Source organism: Ambystoma mexicanum, chromosome 1q, assembly GCF_040938575.1.
Source record: "Ambystoma mexicanum isolate Mex_15411 chromosome 1q, UKY_AmexF1_1, whole genome shotgun sequence".
NCBI classification, from domain to species: Eukaryota; Metazoa; Chordata; class Amphibia; order Caudata; family Ambystomatidae; genus Ambystoma; species Ambystoma mexicanum.
Genome location: NC_090922.1, coordinates 73,555,191 through 73,576,854, shown reverse-complemented (window position 1 = coordinate 73,576,854; position 21,664 = coordinate 73,555,191). Strand labels below are relative to the sequence as shown.

The 21,664-nt window shown below is 47.0% G+C and overlaps 1 protein-coding gene across 1 annotated transcript in view; it reads left to right on the top strand.

Annotated features, from left to right (window-relative positions):
* LOC138525055 (mitochondrial inner membrane m-AAA protease component AFG3L1-like) overlaps positions 1–21,664 on the top strand; it is a 587,730-nt gene that overhangs the window by 367,414 nt on the left and 198,652 nt on the right. The gene's annotated exons all lie outside the window — the stretch shown is intronic.

The following is a 21,664-nucleotide window of genomic DNA, read 5'->3' as shown; positions in this document are numbered from 1 at the left end:
GAAACAGCAGAAAGCACAGCCTTCCACTCCTCTAAGACCATCCTTCCACCCTAAGAAATCTACTGGGACTTCAACATCCAGTAAGGGTACCCTTGAGTCCCCTAAGTTGCTTACTAAAGTCATACCCTGTTCCAAAGTATGGTCCAGTGAAGACATAGACAGGGTCATGTCAAGGATGTCTTCCTTAGCTGATTTCTATGAAAAAAAACCCAGAACATTTCCTTTCGTATGACCCTCTAGGGGCCACACCCTCAGGCTCCTCTGATCCTATCCCCCTAAGTAAAAAGGCCCGGTTTGAAAGACCTGAACCCTTCGAGGTGCAGCCTTACTCTACTCCATACTCTACTCCACACCAGGAGTTTGAAATTATGGAGGAACAAACCGGGACTGAATACTATGCGGATGATGAGGACCTGGAGGAGATAGAAGATGAGCAAGAAATTTACAGAGTAGATTCCCCGGTAGAGAGCGAAGCCCCAGTTACCGACTCGCCAGTCGATAACCAGCCCCTCCTTAATGAAGTTCTCGCTCGCGCAGCAGAACATTTTCACATCGACACCCACGGTGTACAGGAGGAAAGGGACTTCGCAGAAGAGTTGGTGGGAGAGAGGAGGCCGGTCGCTCAGACCATCCCTATCCTTAAATCCATCCAACGCAGAATAGATCCATCCCTGGTGAATCCTAACCTCACCAGAGCCGTCAACCCCAGAGTCGAAAAACTTTTTCGGGCAGCCCAGTCTGACCCTCTTTATACAAGAGGACATCTCAAACCAGACTCCCTAGTGGTTACCAACACTCGGAAGAGGGCTGGGACACCTTTATCGTCATCAGAAGCTCCTCCCGACAAGGAGAGCAAAAAACTGTACGGGTTTGGCAGGAAGGTAGCCTCAACGTCCGCCTACCAAGCAAGGATTGCAAACTCCACCACCCTGTTGGCAAGTTACAACTGCCATCAATGGGAAGACGTCGTGGCGCTCATAGCCTCTGCTCCTGAACCGTTAAAGGGCCAGTTGGCTCGGATCTCGGCAGAAGGGAGAGCCGTGTCTGGTTGCATATTAAAAGCAACTTTCGACGCCGCGGACAACGCAGGAAGATTGATAGCAGAAGGTACGGTTATCAAGAGACATGCGTGGTTACGGCAGTCGGGGTTCAAAACAGAAACCCAGGCTTCATTAATAGACAAGCCGGTGGAACACGATCTATTGTTTGGGAAAGCGGTCGAAGACGCACTTAAGAATGCCAAGGACGAATACGAGACTCTCAAATCCCTTGGCCAGCTTACCAACAAACCCCCTAACCAGAGGGGGAACGGTAATTTTCGCCGCCCACGCGGCCAAAATTCACAAAGAGGCAACTATGCCCAAGGACAGGGTACACAATGGAACAACAACCAGCAGTCTACCCAAAGTTACGGCAGGGGTAACAAGAGAGGTCGTGGAAGAGGCAGAGGCAGCCCCAACAAGGGAGGTGGCACGCCTCCACCAAAGCAGTGACGCTCAGTTCAGGGTCCCTTCTCACGCAACCCCAGGAGGGGGACGCATTTCCAACTTCACCCAAGCTTGGGAAGGGATCACCTCAGACAGATGGGTGCTGTCAACAGTGTCCACAGGATATTGTATAGAATTACTGCAGCGTCCCCGGAACCACCCTCCACGACAAAGAATACACTCCTTAGAACATCAGAAGATCCTTCTCGAGGAGATCGCCATTCTTCTACAAAAGGACGCGATAGAGCTCGTCCCGGGACACCAGGTAAACAAGGGTATTTATTCAACTTACTTCCTTGTGCCAAAAAAAGATTTGACAATGCGCCCAGTATTGGACTTACGGCCTGCCAACAAGTATGTCAAGCCCCAAAAATTCCGTATGACCACGCTACAAGAGGTAATCCCCCTCCTAAAAAAGGGGGATTACATGGCAACCTTGGATATGAAAGATGCTTATTTTCATATTTCCATGATCCCAGCGCACAGAAAATACTTGCGCTTCAAGGTGGACAGTCGCCACTACCAATTCAAGGTACTGCCCTTCGGGATAGCTTCAGCACCTAGGGTATTCACCAAGGTACTGGCGGTGGCAGCTGCACACCTACGCAGGGAGGCAATCCCAGTGTACCCTTATCTGGACGACTGGCTCATAACGGGGGAAACCCCAGGAATTTGCAGGTCAAACATTCAGAGGACTATCGACCTCCTCCACGAATTAGGCTTCTCTATCAACGAGAAGAAGTCAAGTCTGGTGCCAAGCACCTCAAAACAGTTCCTAGGAGCGATCCTAGATACTCAGAAAGGGTTGACCTTCCCTTCGGAAGACAGAATTCGGAATATACTACTGCAGATTCCACATTATCAGTCAGGTCAACAAATAACGGTACGCAAAGCAATGCGGTTACTGGGCATGATGGCGTCATGCATTTACCTGGTCCCCCACACGCGTCTGCGCATGCGTCCCATGCAGGAATGGTTGGCGAAACAGTGGTCTCAGGCAAGTGGTCAGTGGGACGATCTAGTGGTCGTTTCGCCAACACTCGTACAGAGCTTACACTGGTGGACAAGAGAGAACCTCGCAAGGGGAAAACCCTTTTACGATCCAGAAGTACAGGCAGTGGTGACTACAGATGCATGCCTGACTGGGTGGGGAGCTCACCATCTCCACCACATAGCTCAGGGTCTCTGGTCTCACTCAGTAGCCAAGAACCACATCAATCTGCTAGAGCTTCTGGCAGTATTCCGAGCGCTTCGGGCGTTCGAGCCCCATCTGCTAAACTTGTCGGTGCAGATCCGGACGGACAGCACGACAGCCATGTTCTATCTGAACAAACAAGGAGGGACTCGTTCGCCAAATCTGTCCAAGCTTGCCCAGAAAATCTGGATATGGGCACTCAAACGGAACATCTTCCTGTCATCACAACATGTTCCAGGGGAGCTCAATTCCCTAGCGGATGCCCTAAGCAGAGACTCCCTCCCAGAAGAACACGAATGGGTCCTTCACAGAGATATCGTAGAAGATCTCTTCTCTCGGTGGGGTTTCCCCACTATAGACCTATTCGCCACAAGCGAAAACAAACAATGCCCAGGATTTGCATCCAGGTTCCCCCAGCCAGACTCCCAAGGGAACGCCCTGTGGATGAACTGGTCAGGGATGTTTGCGTACGCTTTTCCACCAACCCCTCTCATCAGGAAGGTGGTGTACAAAATGAACAAAGAATCGATGACGCTCATCCTAGTTGCTCCCATGTGGGCGAGACAACCATGGTTTCCACACCTACGCAGGATGGCGGTGTGCGAGCCCATCAAACTCCCAGCCTGGTACAACCTACTGTCCCAGCAACAAGGTCAAACAGTGCACAAAGAACCCAACTCTATGAACCTGGCAGCATGGCTCCTGAGGTCATAGAGTTTGGCCATCTCAATTTACCACAGAGGTGTATGGACATCCTAAAAGAATCCAGGAAACCAAACACAAGGCACTGCTACTTTGACAAATGGAAGAGATTCGTTATTTGGTGCCAGAATAAACAAATCAACCCAGTTGATTGCACTCCTTCCAACATACATGCTCCACCTGCTGGACGCAGGTTTGGTTTTTAACTCTCTGAAAGTACACCTGGCAGCCCTCTCGGCTTACACCACATCCCATAACAGAGTATCGTGGTGGAAAGTACCAGTAGTTAAAGCCTTCGTGGAAGGAGTAAAGAGACTTCACCCTCCTATTTCGAACCCACCGCCAGGATGGGACCTCAATGTGGTGCTAGCTAAGCTCATGGGCCCCCCCTTCGAACCCATGCATAAAAGTAGTCTCAAACACCTGACTTATAAAACGGCCTTCTTAGTAGCCATTACCTCTATAAGAAGGGTCAGTGAAATTCAGGCTCTCAGTGCAGGATCCTTTCTTTGCTATCCACAAAGACAAACTGGTTTTACGCACACACCCTAGGTTCTCACCTAAATTTATATCTAAGTTCCATGTAAACCAGTCCATCGAGCTTCCGGCTTTCTTCCAGAACCCGCAAAGCTCAGCTGAGGTGAAACTACACACCCTTGATGTGCGTAGGGCGGTCCTCTACTATGTAAATAAAACCAGACCGCTAAGGAAAACAGATCAACTGTTTGTCTCCGTAGCTACAGGCAGAGAAGGGGATCGCGTCTCTAAAAGCGCGATCTCGAAGTGGATTATCAACTGTATACAGCTGTTACTCTCTTTCTGAAAGAACTCTGCCTTTTACGCCAAGGGCCCATTCCACTAGAGGCATGGGGGCCACTCTGGCTTTCATTGCAAATGTTCCCCTCGACACCATTTGCAAAGCAGCTACTTGGAGCTCTATTCACACTTTTACTCAGCATTACTGCATTGACACTCATTCCAAGACAGATACACAAGTGGGACAAGCGGTTCTAAGACACCGGTTTGCTCATGACCCTTCTCACATCCCACCTCCTTCTTCTGGTACTGCTCGCTAATCTATGCACAGCATGTGATCTAAGCAGATTCCACAAGCCTCAGAAGGGATACATTACTCACTGTAATCGTATTTCTGATGCTTGTATCTGCTTAGATTCACATGCGACCCACCCTTCCTCCCCTCCGAGAGAAGGCGCATGATTGCTTGTAGTCTTACCTTTCTGTCTATCTGCTTGGATTATCTGTACTCACGCTACTCCTCATGCTTCCTCATGTCAGAAAAAAAACAATCTGAGGATCCTAGACGCGTGAGGGATCTTGGGTACAGTGGACGTCACACTAGGGATAGTATTACTGGCACGCCTGTGTCGACGCCCATTTTCGAGTTTCGAAAAACAAACTGTAATACTCCGCAGCTTCCACTAGATGTCGGCCTATGCACAGCATGTGAATCTAAGCAGATACAAGCATCAGAAATACGATTACGGTGAGTAATGTATCATATATATATATATATATATATATATATATATAGGACTGGGAATGGTTTAATGTTGTAATGTATGTTGCATTGCATTCTCACCTCCTTCTTCTAGGATACTGCTATACAATCTATTCTAAGCATGTGAATCCATGAAAGATCCAATGCTGGAGAAGGGAGTAGTTTCTTACCTGTAACTCCATTTCTCCAGCGTTGGTATCTTTCATGGATTCACATGCGCCCACCAGCCTCCCCGAAATGCAATGTGCAGAATATGTGCATAAACAGGTTTCCCCCTTTCTTCTTTGGAGGGGTCGAAATCTGACGGGACCCGCGGGGGCGGGGCTTATATACCATTACGTCCTATGGGGCATGGGTGGACGTCCCCGGGGAGGACGTAGATGTGGATAGGACACACAAGTGTCGGAAGTTTTTTCCTATAGGAAACGACTATATATGTGTACCCAGGGTTCCCAGTCTGACGACGGGGAATATTCTAAGCATGTGAATCCATGAAAGATACCAACGCTGGATAAATGGAGTTACAGGTAAGAAACTACTCCCTTATCCACTGTTGTATTCCTCCTCCAATGCTAAAAATGCATTCAAAGGAATTGTGTGAGTGGAACCTGCAAAGAGTTATGTGAAAGGATGAACCTACATAGATACACCAGCTCGAACCACAAAACAGAAATACAAATGGGTCGACACTTCACACAAGATGGGCATTAAGTGCAGGATCTATCAGTGATGGTTTTAAAAGGTGGCCTCTGATGGACCCAGGTATTTTAAAATGTCTCCTTCATTTATGTCAAAGTAATATACTTATTTGGTAAGGAACACTTTTTTCATCCACAACGTAACAAGTCCTGCATAAGTGTAAAAACTAGGGGTTTAACTTCAAAATCAGTCATGGTGAAGTGACAATTTGTGAGCAATGACGCCAACTAACACATTATGGTGTTTCTTTTTTCAAATTCCTCTTTATTATAAATTTAATGGAATACAGTTGAAAACATTCAAGAAGCAATTCTAATGACAAAGAAACAGCTCATCGTACCCTCCGCTGCAACTTCCCCATCTGGATCTCCTCCCACTCCACTATAGCTCCCCTTCCCTCCCCCTTGGTACTACTTTCTCATTGCTATAGTCAAAACTTTAGTCTCTTCAGAAACAAAAAAAGAAAGTCAGCATTTAGCATTGGCACCTGGTCTCTGCACAGGCGTACTGTCCATATTTATCCAACAGGAGTCTTTACCCTAGCCGCATTTAGTTGCATCTCAATCCCTGACATTGGTCACTGGCGAGTTTGCCCAAGGCCTTGCATGTTTATCAGTGAATTCTCCCCAATCCCTTTCATGGGGGCCTGCATGGTTGTGGAGCGCTGCTTTTATTCTCTCCATAGTGTATATATTCATAGCCACATTGGTCCATTCTTCTTGCAAGGGGGAGGGGACATTTCCACTTCATAGTTAGGCAAGCCCTTGTTGCTAGGAGCAGGTAAGAGGACATCTTCGGCAGCCTGACATAATCTCCCTCCTCCCCCTCCAGATCAAACAGGACCAGAATTGTTCGACATTGGCCGCATCCTCGCTAACAGAGAGCTGGTGTTGTTGAACATTTTGGAGAGTCTGACAGGGTCATAATGCCACATGTGGAGAAGCTTGATGGCATGTAACTCATATTGACTGGAGGTTGAGGTCTTTGACACCCCCCTACATACTCTATCCCACATTACCGGATCTGTCAATCCCCATGTTTTACACCCACTTAATTCTGAGCTCATCAGTGGACGGCTTCCCCACGCTCACCAAAGCCCTGTACATTTTGCTGAGATAAGACCCTTAATTTCAGTGCCTTTGTCCAAAATTATTTCGAATGTGGGTAAGATAGCTCTGTATCTGTTCCCTCTATCGGGATCCCGTTCGTACACCCTTCAGTTGAAGGTAAGGGAAAACCTGAGAGCCTACCAATACCCAGGGCCTCCTTCAGATCGATTTATATTGATGAAGCTACCCTCCCTCCAGAGCTGACTAATCCTCTCCAATCCCGCCTCAAACCATTTCTGGAAGCGTTTGGGGTCCGGTATAGCCACCCTTACTCCTGGCATCCAGAGATGACCCAGCAGGGAAGGCCACGTTGTAACACCTCTCATGTCTGCTCCTGGTCGCCAAATGTCCCATATAGTTTCCACAATAGGATGCTCATGAATTCTGCGAGGAAGCTTACTTTTCAGTACCGAAAGCCATTCCACAACTGTGGCAGGGCGGAACTGAAAGTATTGCGCGAGGCCCATGGGAGATCCTTTTGCACCCTAAGATGAGGTATGAGAACCCTAAGCTGAGCAGCTTTATAATAATGTTCAATGTTGGGCAGACCTACTCCCCCTTTTTCTTTGGGCAGGTCCAGTACTTCTCTAGAGATCCTAGGTCTCTTCCCCTGCCAGATGCACCTGGCAATGGAGCCGCTTATTTCCCTGAAGAATTAATCTGGAATCCGAATGGGGAGCATATGGAACAAATAAAGGATCTTGGGGAGGACGACCATTTTAACTGCATTGAGGCGCCCCAACCATGATCTAGTTTTCTCCATTTTTTTCTTTTAGATCTGTCTTAATTTTGGCTATCAGGGGGGGGTTATCGATTCCCAGGTATCTAAACGTTCCCAGGTTGACCTGCAAACCCAGGGATGCAAATCTCCCCGCTTCACTATCCATTCTCCTATCCAAAGGGACGAGGACTGATTTTGCCCTATTGATTTTAAATCCCACCAAGGAGCCGTATTGGTCAATGAATTGGTTCGCTGCTGGTATGGAAGACTTGGGATTCCTCAAATGTAGGAGAATATGATCCACATAAAGGGCGATTCTCATCTCCCACCTGGAGCCCTTCTATGCGGGAGTCCGCTCTAATCCTCTGGGCTAGAGGTTCGACAGAGTGGGGAAATAAAAAGGCTGGAAAAGTGGGCAGCCCTGCCTGGTACCCCTTTCCAGCCTAAACTGCTGAGTACCCCCCATTAACCGCCACACATGGCTTGGAGGAGGAGTACACTGCCATCACACCTCTGAGAAACCTTTCTCCAATACCACACTTACTGAGCACTGGTCTGAGGAACCCCCACTCCACCCTCTCCACCCTATCAAATGCCTTTTCAGCATCTACCGAGAAGAGGGAGGGGTGCCCCTGGGCTTCATGCATCAGGTGTGAAGTTGTCCTCATTGTTTCAGCCCCCTTACGACGCTTAATAAACCCTACTTGATCTGGGTGGCATACACCCCTCTAGTCTGGCCGCTAACACCCGTGTGCAAATGTTGGCATCGATGTTAAGAAGGGAGATAGGACGATAAGAACCACACATCTGGGGGTCGCTCCCCGCGTTGTGTATTACCGAGATAAGCGGTAGGGAGAAGGGGCCTTACCCGTATTCAGTGTATCGTTAAATAATTCTGTCATAAATGGGAGTAACATCACGTGGAATGATTTGTAAAACCCTGCTGAGAAACCATACTCTCCCGGGGCTTTTTCCCAGCTGCAACCTCCCCACCGCCTTCCCAGCCTCTTCTTCTGTTATGGGGGCCTCTAGTATACCAATTTGCACAACAGATTCGTGCAACTTTTTATAAAAGGAAGCAAATGCCTTCTGAATCTCCTCTTACGAGGACTCTTATCATTTGTCTCTCCCTTCTATTTCAGTAACCCATCTTTCTGCCCGCTGCCCTTTTAGTCTTGCCACCAGAAGTGCATCCGCTTTATCTGCTTTTTCATAAAATTTCTGCTTCAGGAATTGCAGGTTGCAGGTTTTTTTCCCTTCCCCAAGGAGTTTCAGTTCCTCTCATTTGCCTCCTGCCTCTAAAATATGCTGTTCTCGTCCCTCAGATGACTCATGCACTTGCTTATCGAGTAACGCTATCTCCTCCAGCAGCCTATTCTCAATGGTTGCTTGCTTCCTTTTTTTCCTAGCCCCCCTCACTAATCAGGATCCCCCTCCATGTGACCTTCCCCGCTTCCCACACAATTCTTTTCTCCACCTCACCTGTATGACTAGTGTGGAAGTAATTCTCATTTTCCTTTGTCATTTCCCAAAAAAACACTGTGTCCCTCCAGAGACTCATTACACCTCCACTTCGAGCCGCTGGGGCACATTCCCACCCAGTCAAAGTCTACCGTTCCCATGTCGTGGTCCGACCAGGAGTTTGGCTGAATCTCTGAGTTCTGTGCATCCCCCCCTCCACAGGTCCCTTGAAATATACATGTAATCGATCCTGAGAGTCTACCTTTACAAAGGTCTACCGTTCCCCTTATTTTAACATTCCCTCTCTCTCACGGTTAGGGGATAACCATCATTTTCATCATATAAAGGAGACAGAAAATACATTCCCCACTCAACACTGATCTTTACATATCGTGTGATGCTGAAAGACCCTCATAATACCAATAGTCTTGAAAAAATAGACCTAGTACTTATTTGTTTTTTTATAATATCAAAAATAGTTTATTTTACTAGGTTGAATCACAACCCAACTTGCTCTTTTATAAAAATAGCTCTAAAACAGAATTTTCAGTAAAAAGGACCCCATAACACAACATACAGTGGATACATCTACAATACAAATTACTAGTTTCACTCACATCCATTCCTATAACATGACAATACAATACATCTACATATACAATTTATATAATGATTTAAACATTTTCCAATCACTGAGTGTTATTAACTCAGAATAAACAGTCCCGACATGTTTCAGTTCATCGTGGCACTAAATGCATGAACCTTCTTCAGGGGAAGAACACTTTTAATTTTTTCTCCACCATGTAATCCAGGGCCCCAACAGTACTCTTCAAACCGTACTCCTATAATTTTTCAATACACAAAGAAAAATAGGGTATCACTACAGATCAACATCATCACAAATACATAAGTCAGCTCCAAAATACTAACTATGTTACCAGTAACATTCAAATATGTACCTATATACTGGTAAGATCAATTGAACCCAATAGTCACTACATACCTCACAAGTAGGATTACTGCAGTGTAGGTGTGCCACAGTGCACCCGAATGTCCTCCGACCTCTTTCAATGAGTCTGATACTGTTCTCTAAACGGTTCTTTAGTAACCAGGAACCTGATTTCCACTGAGAAAGGAACAACAAACAAACAGTGGTGTGAACAACACAACCACTACTCCCTCACTTCATCACAAATTCACGTGACTGCTGAAAATATATAGAGCTTCCATCAACCTGCCCATCTAGGAGGTGCTCCCACGTGTATCCCTATCATTCAATGTGGTCATGCCTTTCATAACAACCCTATAGTGCTTTTAAAACTACAACCTTCACCATAGCACTACCACCAATTTAAAACAATATATGCATATGTACCTATTACGCCATGCAAATACTCCTGCGTGGATGAAGAGATTGTTTACATATTCTTCGTCGCTGTTAAATTGTCCAAAAAATTGTAACCTACAATAGAAGAAACCTGATCAATGTTCTAGCTAAAAAATATATATATATATATATATATCACATGTATTTCTGTGGCACGCTATGCCCAATACAATGTAGTTTAACTAAATATCAACCATTGTTATAAAATCCAAATAAATGCTCGTGTAAGACGGTGGCCCATCATTTAATACCCAATGAGTAACGTCTGCAATACAGTGTACTACATATCAATAGTTGTAACCTTAATTACGGACGGAAACTTCACCCAATGTAGCTCCGGCAACCAGGGATCGATACCAGTAAATGCGGCGGTTCGGCTGCTAACCCCATGTTTTTCGTAATGAGAAGCAGTTCAAGTTGACAAATGCTAAAACACAAACGAAGGACTAACCTTCTTTGTTTTATGGAACGTCGCGCATCCTATTGCTGAGACATAAACGATGGACTAACCCCCTTTATTTCATAAACATAGTAAACAGATTTTCTCGATCATGGGTAATTGCCCGAGATCTCTAAACTACAATGTAATTAATATCAATAGTTGTTACCTTGCATAAGGACGGGAATTTCACCCAATGTAGCTCCGGAAACCCAAAACAAGATTCCGGAAAGCGCGGCGGTTAGGCTGCTAACCCACTGTTCTCGTAAGTGCAATAAACCAGCTCACATACACCTACCATGGTAGGCCAATTAGTGACCCCAATTATAATTTACCCAGGATTCCATGCTGGAGAAAGTCTGATCCGTTCTGCAGGTAAAAAACCTGGGGTTATAACATAACCAGGGGACCATTATTAGACCAAGTTCTACACGAAATAGTTTGTAGGTAATCAAAGTTGCCCACACTATGTGAAGTAAACCATGCAACACATTACAAAAATACATTACAATACCTGAACCATATCCGACTCATCACATTATATTTACAAAGTCTAAACCAGTGTCATTTTTGAAAAACCCATTTCCATTCATAGTGCATCTTACTAACTCTTCATATTTCTCACTAATGACCCATCAGATATATCTATATCTCCATAGGGATGTACCACCACCCCATGCCCTTTTATCTCCGAGTATGCAACCAGTCAATTTCTTCATTAAGACCAATGATATGACTTTGGCACCTGTAAATCATTTTTTGTTCGAATAGGATGAGTTTATCATCTATTTCTGATTTATTTTTGCCATAAATTTTCTTTAAGATCACCCAACTGAAATCCTCGTGAGAATGTTTCATCTGTACAAAATGTTTAACCATAGGAGCTAGCAGTACTCGTTTTTTTATGCAACTGCGATGTTCTATCATGCGAGTACGACATTTCCTGTTGGTTTTGCCTACATATTGTAATCCGCAAGGACACGTAATTAAATAGACAACATTTTCCGTGTTACAATTGGTCATTTCATTAAGAACTTAATGAAAGGTTGGAACTGTCTGGACTGCTCCACAGACTTGCAACCGATATCTGCCCAGGAGGTGGTAAAGGAAACTGAAGGCCTCGATAACGCAAAGTGGAAGTCATTCATGCTCAGAGTTTGACTACCACATATAGACACGAGCGCGCAGGGCTATTCTTGCTGGCCAGTTTTGAATACGTACCAAGGCAGTACTGCACTGTGCCCGCCTTGGGGTGAGATATGGCTTCTGGGGGAGATGAGACTGCGGCGACCAAAAAAGACGTTGCAGAACTTAAGGAAGAGATCAGGAACAGGAGGGCTGACATTGGCAGAAGGGTGGACAGATTTACCCATAGAATCGACAACAGTGTAAATAAACCACTGGCATAATTGAGGTGCTTTTATGAATTGTAATATTCACAATACCAGTAATTTCATGAAAGAACCAATCATGCAGAAGAGAGCCATCGGTCTGGCACTCCTTGATGCCATCAACTGTGATAAAAAAACTAATTACACAGCGGTGGAAGAGTACCACCAGTGCAGGTGAAGTGGCTTTGTAAGTTATAATCGGGATAAACACATTTTGGGGCGGCAACCGCAAGCACAATATAACTTTTCCACTCACATTTGCACTCGACGACAGATGGTTGCTGTCCGAATACCTACGATGCCTAATATCTGACGAAATGGACATTAACAGGCATGTTCGAGACCAGTACCTTGATAACAGATCTGTGTTCATTGCTTAGTACATGCAGGGCGCTGACACCTACACGTGACTCCCATCACATGACCATGAGCACATGACGGCGCCAAGCAGTTTACAATGGATGACACAGTTTTCACTTGGTCACAAGCGCTTCCAATCTCGGTGGTACGTGACTTTGGTATTGGTGCACAAGGTGCATGGTTAGTGGAGATTAGAAGAATTTGGTTTGGCATCATGTAAGGGATTGAGATTGGCAACAGTGGATAATAATGTTTTTACTTCATTAGGTACGCGCATCATCACTCCAGTTTGGAGCAGGCTGCTTTCTTTTCAAGCAGTGTCCCACTATCAGAGGGACAGTTTAAACAGGTAAACACTATCCTAGTGTGATTTTCACTAACCCCTCGTTATATTGGTGTGATGTTGGCACAGTTGTTCAGGGGCAGTGGGAGGCGGGAGGCAGGGTGGGACGTGACGTGGGAGGGCGGCATACCGGCAGTTGAAGCCTGTAGTTGAATAAAGGAAGACGTGTTGCGAGAAGCTCAGCGTCTGTCCTCATTACCACGAAGCAAGGTACTGGCACGCAGGGCCCCATCCCTAGCCACCACACATGGCGACGAAGACGGCGCACCAACAGTGTGTGAACCCATCTCGGGGGAGTCGGGCAGAGCTGGTGGCAGGAGGCAGGACAGAAGTTACACGGGGATGCTATGTCCACCCGGGCAGCACGCAGTGAATGCTGTGCCCCACCCACTCGGAACGCTCGAGGAAGAGCAGCTGGGACCCCCGCGCCGCAGGCACCCATCACCACAACACCGCCTCTTTCAGAGCCCACAGGGACAAATCACAAGCCATTTGTATTTTTTTTTGTATTTGTTATTTATATGGCGTACTGAACCCTGAGGTAACTGGGCGCTTGAGAGACTTGTGAGTTACATACACGTGAGGCAATATACAGTGACAGGTAGAAAGTAAAACATGCAGGGGGACCCTGGTTACAGTTGGGGTCCGGCAACAGGTGGATCAGGCAAAAATAGGCATTTGTACAGTGTCCTAGCTGGAGAAGAAACCTGTAACGGGTGAGATGATATCAGAAGGCATTTGTGTAGTATCATAATAGAAATGCGACATAGGGGAAAGTGCAGTAGTTGGTGAGGTGGAAGAGCTGTGAGGTGGCTGGCTGTGGATGGTTTCAAATTAATGTAGAGGCTTATTATTGAGCCAGTTTTTTTTATTCTGGCTTTGAAGGTGAGGAAGGAAGGTTCTAGTCTATTAGACCATTACACAGTGCTCATGCCTGAAAGGCGGCCGTGGGACTGCAAAGATTACTGAAGACCAACATTTTGTGGGTAAGGCTGTGCAGATTATGGGATGCCAGCAAGCATTCCGAAGGCAAAGGCAGTGCAGTAGTGGGGCAGAATGTCTGCTTAAGATGCAGACCAGGGCACACAGGCCCAAAGACCACTGTTTCCTCAAGAGCAAGCGCCATACAGACTGCCAGACTCCCTAGCAGTTGAAATGCCAGGCGCCTTTGACGTCACAAACTAGCAATATGGGGCCATGGTGGGTCAGCTGGATAAGGGACTTTGAATTGTACATGGGGGCCACTGGGCCGATTGAGGAGGATGGACACAAATGTCTTCTCAAGCTGGCGGTAGAGCCAGCCACACGTGAAATTATCTATGAGATTCCTGCAACAACCATTGATTCCATTCAAGATTTGAAAGGGGCTCTTTCTGCATATTTTACCCCGCACATCAATGTGGACTACGTGCGCCACCTATTCCACAGCACCAAACCGGTGAAAGGTGAGACCATGGACGCCTACGTCATGAGACTAAGAATTAAAATGAAGCATTGTAACTTTGCAAACTATTCCAATACAGAAGCACTGTGGTCTCAAATCATCACATGATGCAAGGCGCAGACATTCGGGCGGAGACTGCTGCAGAAAGCCCTCACTTTGGACTAAATATTGACACTTCCAAGGGCAGAAAGAGCAGTAAAATTGCAAGTGGAAAGCTTCAACACCACCACATCAGCGGACGCAGTGCATCGATTAAAGCAGGAGAGGAAACAAGAGAAGCCATTCTGTTTCAAATGTGGATTTGAGTACCCACATGAAGGGACGTGCCCCACCATTGGCCAGCGATGCGCCACGTGTGGTGGGGAAGGACACTTTAAAGCAGTGTGACTATCCAGAGAAAAAGGGAGAGAGAGAGGCAGAGATTCATTTCCAAGATCTAAATGGAGACCCCTTCCTTCGGCATCGCAATCACCGGGAACAACGTCACATCCCCTGCCGAGACACAATGACCCTGAACCAAAAGAGCAGGAATCGGGAGATGAGAGACCTAGAGAAAGAAGGGAAAGGAGGAGATGCATCACTCGAATGAGACCAGAGCGCAGAGCCAGGCGCCACGTGCACTACCTCGTGGAACAGTCCATCAGAATCCGAGGTTAGCTCGTCGGGGAGTGAGCAACGAAGAAAAGCGTATGTGTACACTTTGGGCAACCCAGTGGCCACCGAGCACAGTCCAACACTGATTATAAAATTGAACGAAAGATCCACTGATTTTCTCATTGACACGGGGGGCAACAGTGAATGTTGTCTGTGAGAGAGTGTTCAAAGAATTACCACAAAGCTCAAAGTTAATCCCCCGCAACTGTAGACATTTACGCATACGGAGCCACAACACCCCTCAAGCGTATAGGACAGTTCGAGGGATTTTGCCGCTTCAAGGGACAAGAGAAAAGAGTGCTGATACACATGCTGGCGACAGAGAGCGAGAGTGGATGCATACTCCGTTTTAAGGCGGCTGTCGAAATGGGCCTAATAGATGTCTTCTACAAGATCATGGTGCACAAGTACATAGATCCATTAACCATGATTAAAGACCTTTACCCCCACCTATTCAAAAACATCGGAAAATTGCAGAACAGGCAGGTGAAGCGGCACATAGACGAGACGGTTCGCCCCATAGCACAACATTACAGGGGCATACCGGTGAATATCCAGAAGAAAGTGGAAGATGAGCTACAAAAGCTCTTAGAACAGGACATCATAGAGCCGGCCACAGGCCCTACCACGTGGGTTTCACCCATTGTTCCAGTGCCAAAGAAAGAGTCTGGTGCAATTAGACTGTGCGTTGACATGAGGAGGCCCAACCAAGCCATTCGGAGGGATAGACACAAGGCACCCTGTATCACCGATATGATTCATCTACTGAATGGAGCCAGGGTCTTCTCAAAATTGGACCAAAAAAAAAAGGGTACCACCAGTTGGTACTAAGCCCCGAAAGCAGGAACATCACGACTTTAGTCACCCACCTGGGCTGTACAGGTATAAAAGATTAAGCTTTGGGGTCTCCTCAGCCTCAGAGCTATTTCAGGCTGAAGTCCACAATGTGATTTAAAAACCCATCCCGAACTGTATAAACTATAGCGACAACATCCTGGTGTTCTGGACTGATGCGGGGAGACCTTAGCCAAGGTGTGTAAAGCTCTGGAAATTGTGAACCTTACCATCAACCAAGAAAATTGTGAGTTCAGGAAAGGCACACTACCTTTCTTCGGCCATGTATTTTCTGAAAATGGCATGACACCTGATAAGCCTTTCAGCCACTGAGCAAGCCTATTCCCAGGTGGAGATGGAAAGTCTGGCAGTGGTCTGGGCATGTGAGCCCTTCCACTGGTTTCTCTACGGCAAGCCATTTCGAGTGGTGACAGACCACCAAGCACTCCTATTTCTTTATGGCAACCTACAGGCCAAGATGCCACTGCGCATCGTGAGATGGGGCCTCTGGCTGCAGGACTATTTGTTTGAAATTGTACATAGCCAGGGAATGAAGAGAACCCTGCTGACCTTTTAGCTAGACATCCAAGAACAGGGTGTAACCCTGAACTGTCAGTGGCGGACCGGTACCTCTGGTACTTGATCCAACAAGCCATACCAGAAGGGATCGAACCTGCACATCTGGCACATGAAGTGGAGTCGGACCAGGCTTGCCAAATAGTGTGCGAGGGGCTCAAGTCTGGTCAATGGACGAGAGCCAAAGAACGAGGTCTCTTAGCAGCGGAGGAGGTACTGTTGGTGGTGGATTGGCTGTTGCAAGTGAAAGAGAGGCTGGCGCTCTCAGATTACAATCTCCTGTTTAAGGGTCACATGGTGGTGATTCCAGCATCCCTAAAACGGAAGGTGATTGAACTCGAACATGAGGGTCACTGAGGAGTGGTCTCCACGAAGCGCATGCTGCGCCAGAAAGTGTGGTTTCCACCGATAGACACCATGGTGGAAGAAATCCTGAAACGGTGCCCCACTGGTTGCCTCCTTAACCTGAATCGGCATCCAGAGCCGTTGAGAATATCCAAACTGCCGGGAAGCATATGCGAAGCCATTGCAGCAGACTTCTTTGGCCTATCGAAGGGGGGAAGATACGTATTGGCCGTCATGGATGAGTATTTCAGATATCCCGAAGCCCAAATTATATCATCAAACGTCGCCCACCACATCATTCTGGTGCTGGACCGCATCTTCATGGTTTACGGCGTCCCTCGGACAATGAAGACAGCCAATGGGTCTCCGTTAAATGGACACAGCTTCGCAAAGTTCAGCGAATACATGGGCTTTCACCATCACAAGGTCACGCCGTTGTGGCCCCAGGCCATTGGTATGATTGAACGGTTTATGGGCAATTGTAAGAGAGCACTACAGGTAGCTCGACTCTCAGGACAGCCGTATGAACATGTACTTCACCAATTTCAGGGATTACCGAAGCACACCCCACAGCTCCACTGGGAAAATCCCTGCGGAGGTAATGTTCGGAAGAGACGTCCGGACAAGACTATCGCAGGCCACTCTTCCTGAAGACCCATCAGCATTGGATGCCGAAATGAGAGAATGAGATCTAAGTGCGAAGGATCGCATGAAGGATTATGCCTTCCTCACCTAGAGGTAGGGGGGATGTAGTCTCTGTGAGACGACCACAAACGCACACGCACACTGCAGCCTTCCATGAGGAACCTCTGATCATACTGGAAAAGAAGGGCTCCATGATCACCGCCCAAGGAGACAAGAGTATGACCACCCATAATTCTTTACACTTCAAGAAAATTCACCTGTCAGGATCCAGCGATTAAGTGGAAGAGTGCAGGTACCCAGTGACTATGCCTCAATTGACCCATATCAAGGGGACCCAGAGGACTCAGCAGCGTCTGGCCAGGAGGACCAAAGTGAGGGCTTTGGGACCAGCGGCTCTAGTGAACGTTTCAGTTCTCGACCCCAGAGAGCCAGGAATAAGCTTGGCCACCTCATTGAGGAGATGGCCTAGCGGAGAGTGTTCCTGTTTGTTTATTACCCCGTTGGGTAACTGTTTAAATTGGGGGGGGATGTAAGGTTGACACAGTTGTTCTGGGGCAGGGTGGGAAATGATGTGGGAGGGCGAGTTACCGGCAGTTGAAGCCTGTAGTTGAATAAAGGAAGACGTGTTGCGAGAACCTCAGTGTCTGTTCTCATTACCGCGCAGCGAGGTGCTGGATCGCAGGGCCCCATCCCCGGCCACCACAATTGGGAACATTGAAATTGACAGATTCTATTCAGCATTTTTGCAGCTTTACGAACATGACCTTTAAGTGGCTGTGATCATAGATGTTACGTTTTGAATCCAGCAGGTTTCATGCACTTTCGACATACGTATGCTACTAGCACTGATCTACACCTTGTATTTCACTAGACTAATGCTATTTATTTTTTATTTACTTGTGTGTAGTCAAATTTTGACTTTTAACAAGGGAAGTTACAGAAATTCAAGTTTTAGAAGGTTCAAAGCTTATGAAGGTTTTCCATCTCGTACAATTCATTTTTTTTTGTAAAGTATTTTATTAGCATTTGTGCAAATACATATGCTTTAATAGTTAACAGATATTAATGTAACAAACAAACAGATAACCAATGCAGTCTTCATGTTGCAGTATAATGTTCTTGTCAATGTGAGTGAGGAGGGGGTAGGTGTCCAGCGATTCAGACGCCAGAAGGGGTTGGTTTCAAGGGGTTTTCCATCTCTCGGGTGATTCTTAGTCAAATTGCTGTCAGGGGTGCATTCACAGGGGGGGGGGGGGTTTATAGCCCGCGCGTACTGTATGTCGCGCAGCAGAGCTTTCCATGATTCTAAGGTGTCATTAGCATTGTCGCCGCCTGAGTTGATTCCTTCCTGCCAAGCTCTGGTCTCAGCTTCCGTCCATCTTTCTAGGTCTTTAAGCCATCGTTCATGCCTCAGACCCCCTGGTGACTTCCAAGCCATTGCTATGGATCTCTTTGCGAGAATGCAGGCTAAGTCCATTAGTTTGAATAGGTGTTTGTACTTGCTCAGTCTGGGATGGGCCCCTAATAAGCATTCTTTTGGGTCCCACTCGTATCTGGTTAGCCCAGCGTTCGTGCAGGTGTTTTTCACCATGGACCAGAATCTTGCCGTTTTGATGCAAGTCCAGAACATGTGGATCATGTCAGCTTTGTTGTTTCCGCACCAGGGGCATTCTGGAGATGCCGGTTTGTTAAAGGTAGCCACTCTCGATGGGGTCATGTACGTTCTATTTAAGTCGTTCAGTTGGATCTGTTTGAATCTGGTGTTTCTTGACACTTCTTTGGGGTATAGTAATATTCACGCCCACTCGTTATCAGATATTGTGATTTCCAACTCGGTTTCCCATTTTTGTCTCGGTGATGTGCTTTTCGGGTTGGGTCTGTCGATCAGTTTGTTGTATAGGCGGGACACCGGTTTCCAGCCATCAGCTAGGTCTTACATTTCCTGGAGGAGGGGATCTGGAGCGGGTTCCTCTGGCCACATTGTCCATTGTTTTTTGGCAGTTCTCTTGAGGCGATGGTACCACAGAAATTGGCCACTCGTGATTCCTTAGTTTGCTTGCATCGATTCTAGTTCTCTGAATTTGCCCTCTTCAAACATGTCGCCCCATGTGTAAATTCCGGCTCTTTCCCAGTTTCTGGCTGTCGCGAGATCCGTCTGTGTTTTGCAGGCATCAGCCAGGATGGGATTGTTGGGAGTGTAGGGGTGTTTCAGTTGTCGGAGGAAGCAGGTTCTAGCCCATATCTGCCTGCCTAGGGTTACTATCATGGGGACGACAGATGGTGGTTTCATTGGGTTCCAAAGTATCTCCTTGGGGAATAGCTTGGAGGATGATTGCCGCAGCAGTCCAGATTCGGCAGACGGATCATCAGAGAGCCATTTAATTACATGACTGATTTGTGCAGCTAGATAGTATCTTTGAATGTCTGGTAGTTGTATCCCTCCTCCTTTGTACAGGAACGTGAGTGTGGCTAAGGAGAGTTTGTCTGGATGACCCCCATATGAAGTCCTTGATTAAAGATTCCAGTTTTTTGAAGAAAGGAGGTCTGATGTAGTGGCTAACATTCACAAAGTAGTATAAGAGTCGAGGGAGGATTATCATTTTGACAATTGCTGCTCTGCCCATCATTGCAAGCGGTAGCTTCGACCGAAATTTCATGGATTTGCGGAGGCCTTTCATTGCTTTTTCCGGGTTATGTTCGTGTGTGAGCTCGGGGGTGTGGCTCACATCGACTCCTAGGTACCTAAATACCTCCGGTTGCCATTTTACCCCGACGTCTGGTAAATCGGAATTGTCCAAGCTCCTGAGTCTTGCTAGTGGGAACGCACAGGATTTTGGCCTGCTGAATTCGATCCCGGAGTATCGGGCATAATTGTCTAGGATGTCTAGCGCGACTTGTGCATTGAGCTGTGGGTCCCTCAGGTAGGAGAACGTCATCCGCGTACAAGGATATTATGGAGTGATCGTTGCCTAGCCTGATACCCGCATCAAAGTGCTGTTTTCTGAAGTAAATGGCCACTGGTTCCAGGCCTAGGATGTATAACATGGGAGATAGCGGGCATCCTTGTCTAGTGCCCCGCTGTATCGCCCAGGATTCGGAGACCGTTCCTCCAGTCTTTACTCTCGCTACCGGTGAGTTGAATAGCACCTCGACCCATCGCACAAAGCTTTCGCCAAAGCCAAACTCTCTTAACACCTCGATCAGCCATTCCCAGTAGATGGAATCGAAGGCTTTTATGGCATCGAACGATAGCACCGCTAGGTCTTCGTCCCTGTCGTAGGTTTCTGCCATAATGTGCTGAAGTCTCCCCAGGTTTGCTTTGGTGTTGTGTCCTGGAACAAAGCCATTCTGGTCTTCATGGATCAGGGTTCCCACCACCCTCGCCAGCCTCTTGGCCAGGATTGTAGTCCGGATCTTACTATTGTAGTTTAGCATTGCAATTGGGCGGTATGAATCGCACTTGTTGGTAGGTTTGTTAGGCTTAAGTATGGGAATGATTGTCTCTTTCATGGAGTTGGGTAAGATTCCATTTTCGTATGCCTCCATATACACCTCGTGCAGGATCGGGGTGAGGGTTGCTTCATACGCTTTGTAAAATTCTGGTGGAAGTCCGTCACTCCCTGGGGCCTTACATGTAGCTAGCGATCTAATCGCCTCCGTCACGTCTTCCACAGTGATTTCTGCGTCTAATAGTTCTCTTTGGTCTTCCGACAATCTTGAGAGCTCTATTTCCTCTAGGGTGGCTCTTATGTCCTCCACTGGTGTTATTGTGTCGTGTGTGTACAGTTTAGAGTAGAAATCTGCAAATGCACGAATGATATCTTGCTGCGTCCTGTGGGTTACCCCCTTTTCAGCTATGATCTCGGTTGGGAGATGTCTTGGGAACTCGCGTTTGCAAAGCCAGGCCAACATTCTGCCAGGCTTGTCCGCTTCTTTGTGTGTCTTAGCTGTGTAAGTCGTGTAGTCTAATTTAGACAATCTGTTCCAGGCGGAAAAGCATTCCTCCCGAGTTTTTTAGTTTTGTCTCAGTGTCTGGTGAGGCATCAATTTCGGATTCCAGGTGCGTGATCTTAGTTTCCAGGTCTTCTAGTTCCGTTTTCAGATGTTTGCGGATGTCTCCCCCTCTGGATATCGCCTCTCCCCTTGTTACTACTTTCATGGCTTCCCATAGTGTGCCCCAACTTGTCACTGAGCCTTTGTTAATGTCTAGGTAGTCTTCTAGCTTGGTTCCAAGTTCCTCCTTGAATGAGTGATCTGTGAGTGCTGCCGCTGGCATTCTCCATAGCGGGATTGGTGGTCTGGGTCCTCTGAGTGTCCATTGCATAACCAGCGGGGAGTGATCTGAGATGGATC